Here is a 7,291-nt window from a genome sequence, read left to right as displayed (position 1 = left end):
GCGTGGAATAAGCTGTGTATTGTGTGGCACCCCTCCCCACATATATATAGGTGTGGGAGAGGAGGAGGCAGCCCCTAGGGCGACCCAATAGGGCCGGCGACCACCCTAGGGTTTTCCTTGTGGTGTGCCCCCACCTCCATATAATGCACTTGGGATAAGGAAAGGGAGGAGGCGCCCCCACTCCTTCCTTTCTCCCTTCCGGAGATATGGTAAGAGGAGGTGGCGCCTCCCCCTTCCATATAATTGGGTGCGGCTGCCCTAAAGGGGGCGCAGCAGCCCATGTGGGGTGGTGCGTTCCCCTCCACTTGGCCCACTAAGGCCCAATACTCTCTCAGTGCCTCCGGAACCCCTTCCGGTATTCCGATATGTACCCCGTACCCTATAGAACACTTCCGGTGTCCAAATATCATTGTCCTATATATCAATCTTTACCTCTCGACCATTTGAGACTCCTCGTCATCTCTATGATATCATCCGAGACTTTGAACAACATTCGGTCACCATAATGCATAACTAATAAAATATCAAGTCGACATCGAACATTAAGTGTGCGGACCCTATGGGTTCGAGAACTATGTAGACATGACCAAGAAACCTCTCCGGTCAATAACCAATAGCGGAACCTGGATGCCCATATTGTCTCCTACATATTCTACGAAGATCTTTATCAGTTGAACTGTTATGACAACAAACGTAATTCCCTTTGTCCATCGGTATGTTACTTGCCCGAGATTTGATCGTTGGTATCTTCATACGTAGTTCAATATCATTAGCGGCAAGTCTCTTTCCTTGTTTCGTAATACATCACCTCGTGACTAACTCCTTAGTCGTTTGCTTGCAAGCTTATGATGTGTATTACCGAGAGGGCCCAGAGATACCTCTTCGATACTCGGAGTGACAAATCATAATCTTGATCTATGCCAACTTAACAAACACCTTCAGAGATACCTGTAGAGCATCTTTATAATCACCCAGTTACGTTGTGATGTTTGATAGCACACAAGGCATTCCTCCGGTATCCAGGAGTTACATAATCTCATAGTCAAAGGAATATGTATTTGACATGAAGAAAGCAATAGCAATAAAACTGAACGATCATTATACTAAGCTAACGAATGGGTCTTTTCCATCACATCATTCTCCTAATTATGTGATCCTGTGATCAAATGACAACGCATGTCCATGGTTAGGAAACCTTAACCATCTTTGATCAATGAGCTAGTCTAGTAGAGGCTTACTAGGGACACAATTTTTGTTTATGTATTCACACATGTATTTAGGTTTATGGTAAATACAATTCTAGCATTAATAATAAACCTTTATCATAAATAAGGAAATATTAAATAAAAACTTTATTATTGCCTCTAGGGCATATTTCCTTCAGTCTCCCACTTGCATTAGTGTCAATAATCTAGTTCACATTGCCATGTGATTAACACCAATAGTTCACATCACCATGTGACCAATGCCCAAAGGGTTTACTAGAGCCAATAATCTAGTTCACATCGCCATGTGATTAACACCCAAAGAGTACTAAGGTGTGATGATGTTTTGCTTGTGAGAGAGTTTTAGTCAACGGGTCTGACACATTCAGAGCCGTATGTATTTTGCAAATTTTCTATGTCTACAATGCTCTGCATGGAGATACTCTAGCTAATTGCTCCCACTTTCAATATGTATCCAGATTGAGACTCGGAGTCATCTGGATTGGTGTCAAAGCTTGCATCGACGTAACCCTTTACGACGGACTCTTTATCACGTCCATAACCGAGAAACATTTCCTTAGTCCTCTTAGGTAACTAAGGATAATTTTGACTGCTGCCCAGTGATCTAGTCCTGGATCACTATTGTACCCCCTTGCCAAACTCATGGCAAGGTACACAATAGGTCTGGTACACACCATGGCATACTTTATAGAACCTATAGCTGAGGCATAGGGAATGACTTTAGTTCTCTTTCTATCTTCTATCGTGGTCGAGTTTTCGGTCTTACTCAACTTCACACCTTGCAATATAGGCAAGAACCTTTTCTTTGACTGATCCATTTTGAACTTCTTCAAAATCTTGTCAAGGTATGTGCTTTGTGAAAGTCCTATTAAGCGTCTTAATCCATCACTATAGACCTTGATGCCCAATATATAAGTAGCTTCACCGAGGTCTTTCATTGAAAAATTCTTATTCAAGTATCCTTTTATGCAATCTAGAAATTCTATATCATTTCCAATTAATAATATGTCATCCACATATAATATCAGAAATTCTACAAAGCTCCCACACACTTTCTTGTAAATATAGGCTCACCGTAAGTCTGTATAAAACCATATGCCTTGATCACCTCATCAAAGCGTATATTCCAACTCCGAGATGTCTGTACCAGTCCATAGAAAGATCGCTAGAGCTTGCACACTTTTGAGCACCTTTAGGATCGACAAAACCTTCTGGTTGCATCATATACAACTCTTCTTTAAGAAATCCATTAAGGAATGCAATTTTGATGTCCATTTGCCAGATTTCATAATCATAAAATGTGGCAATTTGCTAACATGATTCGGATAGACTTAAGCATCGTTATGGGTGAGATAATCTCATCGTAGTCAACCCCTTGAACTTGTCGAAAACCTTTTGCGACAAGCCGAGCTTTGTAGATAGTAACATTACCATCAGCGTCAGTCTTCTTCCTAAAGATCCATTTATTATCTATGGCTTGCCGATCATTGGGCAAATCCACCAAAGTCCATACTTTGTTCTCATACATGGATCCTATCTCAGATTTCAAGGACTCAAGCCATCTATTGGAATCTGGGCTTACAATAGCTTCTTCATAGTTCGTACGTTTGGCATGGTCTAGTAACATGACTTCCAGGACAGGATTACCATACCACTCTGGTGCCGACCGTGCTCTGGTCGATCTATGAGGTTCAGTAGTAACTTGATCTGAAGTTTCATGATCATGATCATTTGCTTCCTCTCTAGTTGGTGTAGACATCACGGGAATGGTTTTCTGTGATGTGCTACTTTCCAATTCGAGAGAAGGTATAATTACCTCATCAAGTTGTACCTTCCTCCCACTCACTTCTTTCGAGAGAAACTCCTTCTCTAGAAAGGACCCTGTCGGTGTCAAAACCGGCGGATCTCGGGTAGGGGGTCCCGAACTGTGCGTCTAAGGCGGATGGTAACAGGAGGCAGGGGACACGATGTTTACCTAGGTTCGGGCCCTCTCGATGGAGGTAATACCCTACGTCCTGCTTGATTGATTTTGATGACATGAGTATTACAAGAGTTGATCTACCACGAGATCGTAGAGGCTAAACCCTAGAGGCTAGCCTATGGTATGATTGTTGTTGTCCTACGGACTAAACCCTCCGGTTTATATAGACACCGGAGGGGGCTAGGGTTACACAGAGTCGGTTACAAGGGAGGAGATCTACATATCCATATTGCCAAGCTTGCCTTCCACGCCAAGGAAAGTCCCATCCGGACACGGGACGAAGTCTTCAATCTTGTATCTTCATAGTCCAACAGTCCAGCCAAAGGATATAGTCCGGCTGTCTGGAGACCCCCTAATCCAGGACTCCTTCAGTAGTCCCTGAACCAGGCTTCAATGATGATGAGTCCGGCACGCAAATTTGTCTTCAGCATTGCAAGGCGGGTTCTTCCTCCGAATACTTCATAGAAGATTTTGAGCACAAGGATAGTGTCCGGCTCTGCAAAACAAGTCCCACATACCACCGCAGAGAGAATAATATTTCCACAAATCTAATCTACTGACACGTTTAGCAACATGACACCACGTCATGGCTCGGTCATTATTCGAACCATTTTTCTCAACCAGCCCTGCACATATCGTGAGGCGGTTTTCTTGACACATCTTGTCGAAGCAGAGATCGTGTCCCCCTATCACGGGATTCTCATCAATACGGATGTGGGTAACCCAACCGTGCCATCAATTACGGCGCTTGGGGAATAAGAGGTTTTACCAGGTGAGTGGGGAGGCGCATCGCCTCTTCCGCCCTTATAAAGGGACAAGGATTCACTCTTTTCACCCATGCCTTCTTCCTGATTCATTCCCTTCTACTCAGGCTCCAGCGCCCAAGCATTCACCTTCTCTGCCCTCCAAAGGGTCTTCCAAAGATGTCCGGATCCGGAGCAGGAGGCAAATGGATGGACTCTACCGTCCGAGAGAAGGATATCAAAAAGCTTCGGGAGGCCGGGTATCTGGCCAAGAAAATCAGCCACCGTCTCCCGTCGGTGGGACAGATAGTCCCCACTCCGGAACCCCATGAGAGGGTTGTATTCCTCCCTCACTTTGTACGCGGGCTAGGGTTTCCCCTCCACCCGTTCGTCCGTGGCCTCATGTATTATTATGGGATCGACCTTCATGATTTGTCCCCCAATTCCTTCCTCAACATCTCGACGTTCATTGTTGTGTGCGAGGCTTTTCTCCGTATTTCACCGCACTTTGGTTTATGGATAAAGGTTTTTAATGTGAAGCCCAAGGTGGTGGGCGGCGAGCATGCCGAGTGCGGGGGCGCTATGTTGAGCAAGATGCCCAATGTCATATGGCCGACGAGAACCTTTAACGATTCTGTCAAGGAGTGGCAACAGCAGTGGTTTTACATCACTAAGCCGTGCAGCAAGGAATGGGCCACCTCTCCCGAGTTTCGATCCGGTGCCCCTCTGCGGCTTACATCCTCGGTTAAGAAAGGCCTGGTCTGGTCCTCGTCCGACGAAGTGTCGGTGCTCCAAGCATGCGTTAAAGGTATGGGAGATAAGAACATTGAACTTGTCAATGTAGTCCAGATGATGTTAGTCCACCGGATACTGCCTTGTCAATACCGGACTTGCAACCTATGGGAATTTAATCCGGCCAGGCACCAAACCTTGCGAGGGTTCTTTGGCTCCTCGCACAAGGACATTTGGAAGGTGCTTTTCAAGTCCAGCAAATCATAGCCGGACTCTGCCGAGGACCGCGGGTACCAACTATCCCGCCCTGCAAGTTCGGTGAGTTTATCAAACTTTTCTATCCGCATGACCCAAAGGAAGCGCTTAACGCGTGTCATTCAACTTTCCCAGGGCTGGACGAAGAAGGCGCAGTGGATCCATTGTCCGGCCCCGCTGCCCGAAGACCTGGTCATCCCACTTCTGACGAAGATGCTGGTTCCGGCGCCTTACAAGGTGCCGGAGAAGATGGCCGTGGAGGAGGCCAAAAAGACCCGGGGCGGCCTTCGTCGCCGCGGCACTTCGGACACAATACCCGAAGGCTCTGATGCCCATTCCTCCTTCGAAGAGGACGAAGAGGAGGAAGATGAATCCCCTGCGGGGGGAAGAAGAAAAAGGACGGCCTCCGCACCCTTGGAGGCCGAACTGCCCAAAAGGCGAAAGGCTCCTCTTTTGGAGGAGTCCACCGCCGTCACCGATAGCGGCCCGGTTTGGGATCCCAGGGCCCAGCCCCTGGTGAACTCGTAAGTATATAAAATCCGAGTACGTTTAAGCGTCCGGACTCATCGTGGCTTAGTATTTTAACCTAAGCCATATTTTTTTGTAGTCCGGTGAGGTCCCGTACCAAACAATCCTCATCAGAGGACCTGCTATGGAGAGTGGGACGCCCTCAAAGGCTGAGCTCAAATGCTATGGAGAGCGGGACACCCTCAAAGGCCCCTTCCTCCAAACGGGTGCATAACACCGAGGCTTCGTCCCATAAGGACCCCGACCAAGGAGGAAAGGAAGAAACCATGAAGGCGGCACCTGGAGGTCAAACCGCAGGGGCTGGACACGTGGGGGAAAAGATTCCCATGGGATCTGATGGCGGGGGCAATCTTGAGTTCGGCTCCCCTCCGGATCCGATTCCAGAGGCCTACACGGCTCCAGAATCAAGAAGGCAGCCTCCTTCGACTGGAGGGGGCGTGCATGTTCCGCCGGCGACCTCTGTCCATCCAGAAGTGTCCGATGATTTGTTGGTGGCGTTGCAAGATTCCTACATCGTTGATGAACACCGTGCCCTTATGGGTGCGGTGATTGAGAAGATTCAGTCAACTGAGAGTGGACTAAATGAAGCCTGTATCAGCCTTATAAGAGGCTTTGAGGTATGTTTTATGAGTTGTCGAAGAGTGTCATAGTATAGATAGTAGCCCCTCATACAATGTTCGGTGAAAGAAAGAATCGGACAGGGGATCGAATTGATGATCGCAGGAAGACTCATTGAATGACATTGATTTCTCTTCTGTTTTAAGCAGGTACCTGTTGCGGCTGCTGCCTCTCGTACTGCAGAGATCTCTGGACTGAATCAAAGTCTGGAGCGGGCCATAGAAGAACTTGGCCAATTGAAAATGCAGTTGAGGGATAAACAAGGTATGCACAAGCGTTCGCGCGCATTTATTGTGAAATAAATGTTCAGTATGAAATAAGCCGCATAATTTGTGCTAGGGGTTATGACCGAAGTCGAGGCCCTGAAAAGGGCCATTGCCAAGGCCGAGAAAAAGGCGGCCACAGAGCGGACTCTTCGTGAGAAACATGAGGCAGAGTTATTAAAGCTGAGCAGGAGCTGCAAGAGGCCGTAAGTAAATGTGAGACATTGGAGCAGAGTTTAACAGAGAAAGAGTCCGAACTCACCAAGGCGCGTTAAGCCACGAGCGATGACCGGGGGGAAACCCAAAGCGCCCTGCAGGGGATCCAAGACGCGAGAAAGATCGCAGCGGGTAAGGCTTTTCCCATGTAAAACAAGTATTTGAAGGGGAAACTATGTTTCTGATTCTGAATCCCGATTTCTCAGGTGTATTTGCCGAGCTACCTTGCAACATATCAGATGCCGCCCAATTCTACCGAGCCGAAGAAAGGAGCATCGCGGATAAGCTATTCTAGTCGCAGTATTTGGCGCTGAATTATCCGGTGCCTTTTGCTGATCAACTGAAACAACTCATCGAACTGCATAAGGCGGCGGAACTAGCCATGAAAGATATTGTTATCCGGCTGTGGCCTGCCGAGCCGATTCCAAGCAGCTAGTTCGGGCTCGTGAGGCGGCTTGTAAGCGCTTACCCTCAACTTGACATCATCAAGCGACCGGTCTGTATAGAAGGAGCGTGAATGGCCTTCGCCCACGCAAAGGTGCACTGGGGGAAGATGGATGCTGAAAAGCTGGTGACCGGAGGACCGCCAGAGGGGAAGGAGCACCGCAAGCCCAAATTATATTATAAGAGCGTCCTGAAAGGATCCTACCTTGCAGCGGAGCTATGCACCAAGGACGTTATATTTCCATGAATGCCAATCATGTTTTCCTTTGTAATGATTGAACAAGG

This window comes from Triticum urartu, chromosome 1A, assembly GCF_056163025.1.
Source record: "Triticum urartu cultivar PI428250 chromosome 1A, HENAU_Tu73, whole genome shotgun sequence".
NCBI classification, from domain to species: Eukaryota; Viridiplantae; Streptophyta; class Magnoliopsida; order Poales; family Poaceae; genus Triticum; species Triticum urartu.
The sequence above is the reverse complement of the archived record's forward strand: the minus strand, read 5'-3'. Positions refer to the sequence as shown.